Source organism: Myotis brandtii, unplaced genomic scaffold (assembly GCF_000412655.1).
Source record: "Myotis brandtii unplaced genomic scaffold, ASM41265v1 scaffold724, whole genome shotgun sequence".
Lineage (NCBI taxonomy): Eukaryota > Metazoa > Chordata > Mammalia > Chiroptera > Vespertilionidae > Myotis > Myotis brandtii.
In genome coordinates, this window is record NW_005370857.1 from 404,736 (window position 1) to 417,491 (window position 12,756).

A 12,756-nucleotide genomic window follows, 5' to 3' on the forward strand; every position below is an offset into this window, starting at 1 on the left:
AGGTAAGGATTGGTCATGATGTGATAGGATATGATCTATATTACATCCTATATTGGTAGTTGTCACAGAAGTGCCCTCCCCCATGATTACAAACTAATGGATTTCCTTTGACAAAATCAGGAAACACTTAGTAAGGGCACTCAGGTTACTTTACTTGATATTTAAAGCACTGAGCCTAATTGGTCTTTAAATTCATCAGTGAGGGTAAATCATTAAATTTTTATAATTTTAATTTTTAAGCATTTTTGGGTCCCAGGCCATATTTATTGTTTAAATTATGTTTTTGTGCTAAGTTCTATAACAACTAAGCCCCAATATGAAGGATAAAAACCAACTTGCTGAATTAATTTTAAAGACTTTTCTTGATATATCACTTTTCATAGTGAAGGAAGGGTTGGCTGAAATGAGAGCTTTCTATGAAAAAGTGAGTGCTTGCAGTATTTAGGATGTCTTGATTCCTGTATTTTATCTTGCAACTAAAAATTATAACGTAATCAAGCACAAAAATTCTATATGTTTTGAGCAATTTCTGCCTAGAAGCTTATTACACAGCTACATTGAATGACTTTGATCAGCTGAAATACAGTCATAAACCAGGAAAGGAAGTCAACAGTTAAGACTTCTGATTCACCAGAGGAACTAAATTCAATTGAGGAACTAAAATCCATGCTTTTTATTAAGTGGGAGAAAAACCTAAGACCTTCACTCAGAATGTATTTACTTAATTTTGCATATGATTATAAACCTTAGTTATCTGTTTCTCAGGTTATAAACTGTTTATAAAATGCCAGTTAGGAATTTGAGGGCAGCCAAAGGCGGTCACAGCAACATTGAAAGGATATCGAGTTTGATAAAAGGACAGGAAAGAGAAAAATGACCATTGCAGTAAAATGCATTAGTGTTTATGGAGAAAAATTCAGATGATGGACTATTTATTCTGCCTTAAAGGTCACAGAAGTACATAATATATTTTATGAGGGTTTTTTAAAAAAACAATTCAATATTGTTTAAATACAATTAGTTTTACAACTTAAGGCACTTTACTTCATATGTTGTCATCTGTAGAACATTGCACTTGAGTTGTTCCATATGAATGATATTAGTGTATTTACTAATCTATATACATAAAAGCCTAAGTGACCGGATGGTAGCTATGACATGCACTGACCAGGGGGCAGTGTGCTCCCACAGCGGGAGTGCTGCTCAGCTGACAGACAGGTGCCAGACACCGGGCTGACAGCTGGCGAGCACAGCTGCAACTGTGCGAGCCTCTCCTGTGGACAGTCCCCCTAAGTGCCTGGCAGGTGCAGAGCCCAGCCTGGGCTAGGGCTCCTCCCCAGCCTCGAGCACTACTTCATGCTGTGCAAAATCAATGCAGACAGTGGGCTGGAGCCCTATGAGCTGGCTGGCAGGTAAGGCCAGGCTGTGATGGCACGGAGGTCCACCTATCCCCGCAGGCCAGGCCGTGGGACCCCCTCTAGTACATTAATAAGTGGACAGATAAAAGTTAACACAGCAGTTTTCAAACTCTTCCAGCCCAGATCCATAACTCACAATTTCTGGATAGGAAGCCCGATATTGGACACAGGCAAGGAAGAGATGTTCGGGTTTCAGTGGATGCCAGTGGGTCCTGAGCCTGCTCAGTGCTCTTCTCACCATCCTCAGTGACTTTATAGAAGCCTCACCAAGTCCCTGGAGCTCCAGAGAACGTAATGCCGAGCACAAGGTCAGGCACAGAGCTAGAGCAGGGCAGGAGTGATTGGTAAGGAAGGAGGCTTTTCAGGCATCCTTAAATCACAGCCCATCAGTGGTGGCCTACTGTGCTGTCCGCAGTGTAATCTACCAGGGGTTTTGTGGCTGATGAGCAGACTGGAGTCAATTCTAGTTTGCTTAGCATCACTGTCACTCTGATTAGCAATGTGACTCCAGTACCCCATGCATTTGCTGCAGGTGGTGCTGTGACAGCAATCCGCACCAGGAGAGCCAGAGGAAACAGGGGAGCAACAGTCATTTCCTTATGGGCACTCCACTCATGAAAGTTTGCAAACTAGAATTTTATTATTGTTGCCGTGAATGATGCTGCTACTGCTGTTACAACTGCTGTTGCTGCTAGTACTGCTATTATTACTATTACTATTACTACTACTTATTCTTGTTCTTCTTCCCCCTACCCCCCTTTCTTTTTTAGTGGTAGAGCCCAGACACCTTTCAGTAGTGTAGCTAGATGCTTGAGTGTTTCTTGTCTTTTGTTATTAGCAAAATCAATTGATGGTCAAACTGATTTAACATTGACGACTACCTACTTTCTTTTCTCGGGGAGAAGAAGGCCAGGAGAAATTACTGCACCACAAGCAGGTTAACTAAACCTCGGTCAGCGGGGTGCAGACTGTGGACTGGGAGTTTAGTCGCTGCAGTACGGCAGTGTTCCGGGTCCTTGGTTGGTGGCTGATGACACTGTGGATGGCCTCTGTTCCATGAGAAGCGCCACCAGGGAGGCAGGAGGCTACAGTTTCTTTTCTGAGACTGCCCCCTTCCAAGGTGGTTGTTTGGTCCTCTCCTTGGCAGGAGCTATCTGTTCCTTCTCTCTCCCTGCCACAGGTGGCGCCAAAATAATACCTCAACCAACCGGGAAGCCACACATCAGAAGTGGGGAGTTGGTGGCAACCTACACTAGCACCGCCCTGAAGGGTGGGGAGCAGGGCCTTTCTCACTGGGGAAGCATTGATAGACTATTTCACAGGTAGGCTTTGTTATAATAAGTTCCTTTCGGTCCCCAAACTACAGAATCATTTATGCAGAGCCGCCTTCTCATCTGTGCTCTGGAAAGAGGCCTGAGCATTCCTAGCTTAGACTTTACATGGCACTGGCACTGGCAGGAGTAAATCCGGATTCCACCCATTTCTCTCTCTCTCTGCTGCTTGCATGCATACAAGTCCTTTGCTTGATCTCTTCCCCTTACCCCCTCCCTCCCCTACTTTCCCTCTGGGGAGTGATAGTCTGATCGCTGTTTCTCTGTCTTTGGATCTGTCCCTGTTTATCAGTCTATGTTGTTCTCTATGTTCCTTCTCTCTCCCTGCCACAGGTGGCGCCAAAATAATACCTCAACCAACCGGGAAGCCACACATCAGAAGTGGGGAGTTGGTGGCAACCTACACTAGCACCGCCCTTAAGGGTGGGGAGCAGGGCCTTTCTCACTGGGAAGCATTGATAGACTATTTCACAGACGGGCTTTGTTACAATAAGTTCCTTTCGGTTCCCAAACCCCAGAATCATTTATGTAGAGCCGCCTTCTCATCTGTGCTCTGGAAAGAGGCCTGGAGTTAGGCTGTTTCCAAATCTTAGCTATCAACAAGTATTTTTATTGCGAATTTAAACTGGTATTGATTGCCAGGTCAAATTGTGTAATGCTTATAAGCAGGAGCTCTGGAGTCAGACTACCTGGCTCTGTGGACCCAAACTGTGTGACCCTGGGCATATCACTTATGGTGTCTCCTTTTTTTTTTATTGTTAGAGAAAAGATACACCTCAACAAGTATTTTTATTGCGAATTTAAGCTGGTATTGACTGTCAGGTCAAATTGTGTAATGCTTATAAGCAGGAGCTCTGGAGTCAGACTACCTGGCTCTGTGGACCCAAACTGTGTGACCCTGGGCATATCACTTATGGTGTCTCAGTGTTCTCATCTGTAAAATGGGAGTGAGAACAGTACCTAGTCCTTAGGGTTGTGAGGATTAAATGAGTTACTAATTGTGAAGTGCTTACAAGAGCCCATGGCAGATAGTAAGTATTAAATCCATGTAAGCTGCTGTTACTGTTATTATAACTATTATTGTTATTATTATTGGGTGTAAAAGTTAGACTTATCTCCTTGCTTTCCTGAACATTTGGGCAGAAACCCAAGTAGCTTAGTATAAATTCGTGCCTGGGATAGAAGCCTAAATGGATTGACCTCTTGAAATGCAGACTCTTTGGCAGCAGGGAAAGAATGCTTGGTTTGAAATTACACCTAACTTTAAATGTTGGTTGGTCTTGCCCCTTATGTACTGGAGTAAAAATATAAGGAAATAAAAGGATAATAATGTCTACATTTTTTAGGTTATGAAATTTAGAATAAAGAGCTTGGTTTATATTATATACTCAGTATATAGTAGCTAGTATAATTATTATGTTTTGAAGGGAAAATCTAGGCCACCCTAAGTCATGGGGATATGGAGCTACTTGGTGGATCCAAGCATTGTTGATGAAGTTAGCCATATTATTGAATGATTACAGTGAAAATTTAAATTTCACCTTATATTGCTTAGTAATATAAACAATTGCAGTGTTTGCTTTATTTGCATATACTCTCTTTAGAACAGAATGCTAACATTTCTTTTTGTATTTTGAATTGAATGTTGTAGAAATCTGCCCTCAGGAGGAAGTGTGCAGTCTGTAAAATCGTGGTCCACACCGCCTGCATCGAACAGCTAGAAAAGGTGAGACAGCGCCACCTGCTGCAAATTCTGATACCTTGCAAGTGTTGGGACTTCTGAGACCAGGTGTCAATTTCTTTTGCCAACTTCTTGAAAACAACCCCCTTTTAGGAAACTGGAAGTCCAACATTTTTACCAGATTAAAAATGGAAAGATAGTGCTTAAGGTTCATTCGCTCTGTTGTTTTCTGAAGCATAATTTCATATCATTTTATGTTGACTCAGGAGAAGGAATGATAAGGTGAGAGAAAAGCCTGGTAGGCGTGATATTCTTCACAACAGCAAGCATTGTTAGTCGCCCATAGAACCTCCCACAAGATGTTTTCTCTTAAAGAAAAAAAAATTCCATAAACTCTTCAATGTTTACATACGCCTGACCTCTGTGAGTTTATGTCTTCCTATAAAGTGCCGGCAAGGGAGAGGACCAAGCCAGAAAGCAATTCTGAGTTCCTTGCTCCCGGTGAGCGGTGTTCCTACTCACAGGTTCATATGTGGGAGGGGCTGGAAGTGGCATCCAGAGTCAGTGGAGTCTGCATAGTCCATTTATCTGTCATCTGGGGGGAGGGAGAGGCCCCAGTAGAGAGCTGTCTGCTGTCCTCTCCCCTCTCGTGCCTCCTTCTCCATTTCCGCGTGTGACTCTCTGCTTTATCTATGTTCTTGAGCTGCCATGGGTAAATGTGTTGAATTATTTTAATCTGCTGTGACATTCATTGAGCTTTAAAGACACATTGCCAATTGTTGCCAACTGATATTTTGTGGGAATGACTACTAAATATTTTATCTCATGTCCCAACTCTTTTCCTCTTTCATTTCTATGCTCCTTCCGCCTGTAAATGACCAGGAGACCTCCCTGTCTACTACTGAATACTTCAATAAAGGCTATTTTTTTGGTGTGCGTGTATCATCATTATCGTATTAAAAATTTACCAAGTTTGTATTTTCCTACTTTTAAAATCTGAAATGCAGATGGATGATTTCAGCTGCCTTATATTTTCCCCTGACTCTTTATTATCTCCGTTTCTTTATTATCTTTATTGTTTAAAGATATGTTGATTTCATCAGTGAGAATGAAGAGGCATGGATTGGAGGTATAGAATCACTTGGGATTTCTGTAGATTATCTAAGGTGATTATTTCAAAAGACTAAAAATAGTGTTAAACTTTGTTCTTCATTCTTTGAGGGGCTTGTTTTGTCGTCTCAATATCTGTCACATGTTGGTTTATTCAGGTAACTCATTCCAATATGATGCCTATCCCTAATGTAATACACTTCTCTTTTTAAATGGCAGATTAATTTCAGATGTAAACCAACATTTCGAGAAGGGGGCTCCAGATCACCAAGAGAAGTGAGTATTTCAGAGCTCTATTTCAAATACTGGCTTTAATTTCCCATTGATTAACTGGACTTAAAGATATTCACCAGGTATTAAAAATAAAGTGTATCGCCAGGCTGGTGTTGCTCAGTGGTTGGGTTCAACCCAGGAACCAAGAGGTCACGGTTTGATTCCCTGTCAGGGCACATGCCAAGGTTGTGGGCTCGATCCCCAGAAGGGGACATGCAGGAGGCAGTTGATCAATGATGTTTCTGTCTTATAAATGTTTCTATCTCTCTTTCCCTCTCCCTTCTCTCTCTAAAAATCAATAAAAAATACTTAAAAAATTAAAACAAAAATTGTATCTCCCTTCATTTTACATCAGCTTTTTATTGATACATCAATAAATACAGTGAATAAAAATCCCCAGGTTTCTTCTCACAGAATGTGCAGAGAGCTAAAGTCTTACTGAATGCACCTGAGAGTAGGGGAGGGTGCAGTGATAGAATTGAAAAGGTAAGAAAGCAATGGCATTTTATTGTCTTTAGGTCCATTTTAATTTGATTTTTCAATTTTGAATGGGTAGAAGCTCCTTGGGGGCAGTATAGCTACTGATAATTCCTATAAACAATGGAGTCAGACTGTCTAGATTCAAAATCAGCCTTGATGCTGTGTGATTTTGGACATCTCATCTAATCTTTCAAAATCTCAGTGTTTTCATCTGTTAAATGAATAAGTAAGTAGATAGATGGATCAATAAAGAGATAAATAGGGAGATACAGAGATAGATAGATAGATAGATAGATAGATAGATAGATAGGAAGACAGACAGATAGATGGATGGATAGATGTATGGGTAGATGATATATAATAGATAGATAGATAGATAGATAGATAGATAGATAGATAATAGATAGATAGATAGTCAGACAGATGGATGGATAGATGGATGGATAGATAGATGATAGATAGATGGCTAAATAGATAGGGAGATAGGTGAAAGATAGATAGATAGATAGAAAGGAAGGGAGAGAGGGTGGGAAGAAGGAAGGAAGAAAGGAAGGAAGGAAGGAAGGTCTTAGTTAATTGACAAAATTGTTGCATTCGGTGTTCAGAAAATCCATGAGTGATTGTTAAGAAACAAATGCAACCACAACGTGTCACTGTTTGGTGCGGATTTGGGGCTGGAGGCATCATCGGACCATTATTCTTCGAAAATGTGGCTGCTCAGGCAATAACAAAAGAGTGCGTATGTGCTAGCAAAGCCATCATCCAGGGCCCAGTCCCTGACCTTTCAGTCTGGTAGTGGAGACAAACAGGTAAATAGGAAATTATAGAGAAGAGCAGTACTGCATGTTAGCAGTAAGCAGAAGTGAGGATAGGATGAGAGCTGCACTCAGATATATTTGTTCAGCTTTTATTTAGAGGCGATGGAGCAGTGTATGTAGTTAGAGAAGACAAGAATGTTGGTGGAGGCAGTCAGCCTTCCTGTGTTATCTGGGATAGTGTAGCTCCAGGCTATGGGTCATACATAGGTTGAGGAAAGTCTACGGAAAATGATGGATTGTGCCACCCACGTGCACTGTAGCATTGACCAGGAGGTAACTTGATGACAACGGTTATCTGGGATACTGTAGCTCCAGGCTATGGGTGATATATAGGTTGAGGAAAGTCTACGGAAAATGATGGATTGTGCCACCCACGTGCACTGTAGCATTGACCAGGAGGTAACTTGATGACAACGCAAATGAAGGATAAATTTCATAGAATGAAAGGATAGTAGAAGGAATAGTTGTGTGTTTTTAAGGTAGAGTTTATGAATTAACTGGTTTATTCTGTCTTAGAATTCATAAACTCTACCTTAAAAACCAGGGATTCATATGTTTACCTTTAGCTCTCTGTTCTTTAATCTCTCTCTTTTTTTCTGCATAGATAATTCTTATTGTATGTGCAGTTTTCTAATACATGTATTTTTTGTTTGTTTTTAGTTTTCACTAACTGTGTCCCTTCTCTTCTGCGAAGTCAGATCTCCATGAGTGTTTTGGAAACCTTCTCTCATCTTCTTAGCAAGGACTTGATGTTTATTCCTTTCCTCATTTTCACCCCTTCTTCCAGATTATTTTTATCAGCATAAACATGCTCTAATAAACCCCATTTCATTAAAACCAATGAAAATATTCCTTAACCACCAACTGTATCCACAACTCTGATTCTCAGTTTTGTGCTCATGGCTAACTTCCAGAAAGTGTGTTATACATAAACAGTATGTCCCCTCCTAGTCATTTTAACCTGTTCTGATCTGGTTTTCACTCTGTGAAATTCAATTCACTGAAATTGCTCTTTGAATGTTGCCAACATCTCACTGATGCCAAACCCATTAGATATTTTTCTGTTCTTTTGTTATTCAATCCTTCAAATGTATTCAAAATGTTCAATGTTCCATTATTTTTGAAATGCTCTCCTGTCTTGACATCTTTCCTAACTGTCCTCTATTTCACTGGGTTGTCCTTCCCACTCCCTTTCATTGCTCACTCCCCCTGATTTCTGCCTTTTCCTCTGGGGCTGGTACTTGGCCATGTTTTCTCTCTGCCCACTTTTGTTGGAAGAGCTCACCCAATCTCATGGCTTTAAATATCACTTCTGGGCTGACAATTCCTGGCTTTGCATGTCTACTCCACACTACATGTTCCATTTGACATGCCCATTGAATGCATCACAATCATATCAGATACAATGCATAAAAACTAAGCTCATTTCCATCATCTTAAAAACGATTTTTAAAAAATTCTTTTATGCCTCAGAAAATGAGATGGTTATTGATCCAGCTGTTCAATCGAGAAGACTGGTCATATTGATTTCTTCTCTTATGGACTCACATCTGTTTCACTTGCCAGCCCTATCAATTTTCTTTATAAAATGTATTGCAAACCATCTCTTTACCCCCATTTCTGACTTTGACCACTGCAGTCGCTTCTCCATAATTCCTTCATTTTCTCCTTCAATCTACCATGATATAAGAGAGTGATTATTTAAAATGAAAATTGGGTTATATCATTTTTTCAGCCTAAAATTCTCCAGTAGTTTCCCGCACCCACCCATCTCCCACAAGGACTTCCTTTCAGTTCTTGAGGTGCATGTCCAGCTAGTCTCCATATTCAGATGTTTGTGCATGGCATTGCTGTACTGAACATCTCTTTGCATGGCCAGCTGTTTCTTATAGTTAGGCCTCAGCTCAAATATCATCTCAGTGTCTTCCTTAATGACCACCTCTGCACAGGCCGCACCCTGTTCTTTATCAGAGCACCTTGTTCTGCCCCATTCAGAGCACGTTATGTGTCACAAGTATTTATATGTATTAATCACTTGTCTGCTGTCGTCTTTCTGTAGTATAAGCTTTGGGAGGTCACTCATGGACTGTGTCCCAAACTCATCATGCCAGGACACGGAGGATGTGATCAACCAATATCTGTTGACGGAATGCTTTCATAAAGGTGTCCATTTCTCCCCCAAATGTTCACAGTCTCTTGGTCTAAGAGGACAATGGGAAGATGAAACTTATAAGAGACTATGACCCCTTTGAGATTCTTAATTAAGAGAACTTAGGTAGTTTACTTAATGTAAATAAAAGAACAGTCACTTTAGAATGTGAATGACACCTCTTCCTCTTTTGTACTCAGTGGTTAGAGCAGGGATTCAGGGCAGGGATCCAGGGCAGGGATTGATAGTCACTGTGCCCTTTGCTTGCAGAGTATATGACACAGAAGTTTTTTCATGAGTGATGGTTGGACAGCTCTAAGTTGAAATTTTGTGGACCTCAGTTTTCTTAGACATAAGCTATATGTATTGGCTTATAATTTTAAGATCCTTCAAAGTGCTCTGTGAATAATATTATGAATTGCATTGGCTATGTGAAAATAACTGAGCAATTGTGTTATGCATTTCTGCTTACAATACTGAATATAAATCCTGAAATACTGTGTCACTGTGATTTTAACACCCATAAGTAATAGCCCTTTCTATACCCAGTGTTTAAAGACAGTATATGAATAATTCAGAGTTTATTGATGAACTATAAAAAGTGGTTATGGTGTCAGAAGCTTTTTTTTTTTTGCTATCTTCTTAACAGTGTATCAACACTCATATTTGCAGTGGAAGGATCCTGAGTCTAATTTCAGTTTATTAATTTAGGAGATAATAGGTGTCAAAAAGGAGTAGTGTGAAAAATTAAAGTTCTTGGAAAATACGTATTAGAAAACAGCAGTGATTCTGTAGAATTCTTTTTCTAATTGATAAAGGCAATTGGTGATCCTTCATAATGGTAATTACATAATTGAATTGCCAAAGAAATGAGGTTGAGAATTTCATTCAACTCAAAACATATTTATTGGATGTTTACTTTGTTCAAATTATGTTTAATTGGTGGTAAAAGAAATTTATATTAGGCCCAGCGAGACCTCTGAATAGAAGGATGTTGACATCTCAAATTATAGAGTCATAGACAGGGGGAAGTTATTCAGTTTCTTCTTTAGTATACATAGTATGTTATACTATATATTTAGTATAATAACTGGTATTATCCCCTTCAGTACTTTTGCTTAAATTACTTTATCTTACTGTGTCTTTATTTTTTTTTTTTAGTTGCCTACCTATTTCCTAGGGAGGATGATATTAAAAATATTTAACAACATGCAGTTATATATGTTAATATTTAAATAATTTTAAAATGCCCTCGCTTATCCCCTAAATAAACTAAACTACATGATATTATATATCAGATTACCAAACAATAGACATTGTCACACAGATAAGTCAGTCTTATAATTTGCAAATAATTATTGATTTGTGGAAATTGCTGGTTTAATCTTTTGATTAGAGCTGTCAGCAGCTAAATATTCCCAAGAGTTAGCCATGATTTCACATGGGTAATTGTCAAATTCTTCCAGTGTTTTCCTCTTCAATGGATAGTCAGTAGGTGGTTTATAATCACAACAAGTAGAGAATTTCTCTTACCATCAATGATATTGTTCATTCTCCCTTGTTTCTGCTAAACTAATAGCAGTTATAATAAATTTCTATATCCCTTGTAATTCTGTCTGGCATTTTAATATATTCAGTATTTCCACTGTTTAATATACTCAGTATTTCCAATATTTCCAAATGTCACTGAAGTCATTTCCTGGAGCTTGAACCTGATCTTCCAGAGCAAAGGAGAGGTGCCATGACCCTGTGTTTCAGAGCATAGGCTCTGGGTCAGCCTGCCTGGGATTGCAGCCTTGCTCTGACCCTTACATTTTAAGTAACTACTCTCTGCTCTAGTTTCCTCATCTGTTAGGTGAGGATCATATGATAATTCAGGTACAACCCCCTGATAATGTGCCCTGCAATATTGTGAATTAGGATGTAGCACCATTGGCAGCTGGCCCTTGTCTCCCCCGGCCTTTACCCTTAACAGGCAGTAGGCTAACGTTCTTCTCACTTAAGCAGGTGGAAGCCTGAGGATGTCTGCCTCACCTGGGGAGCAGAGGTGGCGAGTTCAGTACTTTCGTCCCCAGTAGTGTTTGCACTGAACTGATGCTGTGGACACTGATAACTAGACAGGTTCCTGGACTTGCTGCCGTTGTCCTGAAGGCCATAGGGCCCAGAATTGCCTATATTGATATTTAAGCTTGCACAGACAACCACATTGGGCACAGCCCAGACGTCTGAGTTTCCTGGGGAAATCCAAGGGCATGGCCCAGGCAACGTGATTTGTTTTTGAAAGAGAGCCCATTGGGATTGAATCTTGGAGACCTGCTGCGCAAAATGTTAACATTTTAGTTGCTTAATAATGAGGAAGTAGAAGTGGTCTGCGTTGTGAGAGGGTGGGGTGGTGGGTTGCTATGGCAGTTGAGGAGGAGCTGGGGGATGCTAGGGGCACTAAGTTACAGCCTACCCACCAACATAGACATATTTCAGTATTTCAACAGCTCATAGGATTTTACTGGCACATACCCACTCAACAACACCTCGGCTGTCTTCATGAAAATGAAAATGATCACGTGTGAAATGTTTTAAAAAGTACTTGGCACACAGTTCTCAACAAATGTTAGCTATTATTATTAGCTTCTTTCTGAGTACATATATATATATATATATATATATGAATTATGTTTGTGTTTTATTAAACTGCTGCTGTGGGAAAAGCAAGACCAAAATTAGACTAATTAGTGGGACCATTATGTTTCATTGTTTCTTATTATAGTTAAAAGACTATTACTCCCCCAGGATCTTTGTTGAGTTTTAATTTAAATGGATTTGGCATTATATAGAGAAATAGAAGTGGCATTTTGGAATTGATAATGTCAGTGCTCTTTAGGGGTATTTTTGTCACTCTGGATTTTCTGCCTTAATACAACTCATTTTTCCTCAACACTGATCTATTTTCTGTGTTCCTCTGTACTTAGAACAGTGCTTGGCAGACAGTAGGTATTTAGTGTTTGCCGAATGACCGAGTCTACATTAAAAGGCCTTTTAAAGGGAAAGCATGGGCTGTGGCCTGATAACCAACAGACATGTTAATCTCAGATAGAGTATATTTTTTCAGAAAAGGGCAGGAGAAAAGACATTCACAAGTATATTAGATGTATTGGCTCAAGGAGAGTCAATTATATAAGCTTTTAGGGTTCACCTGCACCATGAATTAGGCCTGAAGACAACTTTGTTATGATGTATCCTAAGAGCAGTGGTGATGGATGCTCCTTGACCTCTCTGCCCCAGGAGTACTTATCTGTTTGGGAGGGAAGGGACTTTCCGTGTTTCCCACAACCCAAGACAAGAATAGAGCTTGAAAGCTGATCTAGTTCAGAGGTCTCAAGGACAGTTTAAACTCAAGGTCATTGCAAAAACTCACGACGTGCTCACATCTCTTGTCCTTCAGCTTTTCTCTTCCTTCACTTTCACTAGTAACAGATTCCCACCATTTGTGTCCTGAGTC

At 39.9% G+C, this 12,756-nt stretch overlaps 1 protein-coding gene across 1 annotated transcript in view; it reads left to right on the top strand.

Annotated features, from left to right (window-relative positions):
- DGKI (diacylglycerol kinase, iota) overlaps positions 1–12,756 on the top strand; it is a 325,776-nt gene that overhangs the window by 102,979 nt on the left and 210,041 nt on the right. The window contains exons 4-5 of the mRNA XM_014530144.1: positions 4,401–4,475; positions 5,760–5,816. The gene's annotated coding sequence lies outside the window, so the exon portion shown is untranslated. The remainder of the gene's footprint in view (positions 1–4,400; positions 4,476–5,759; positions 5,817–12,756) is intronic.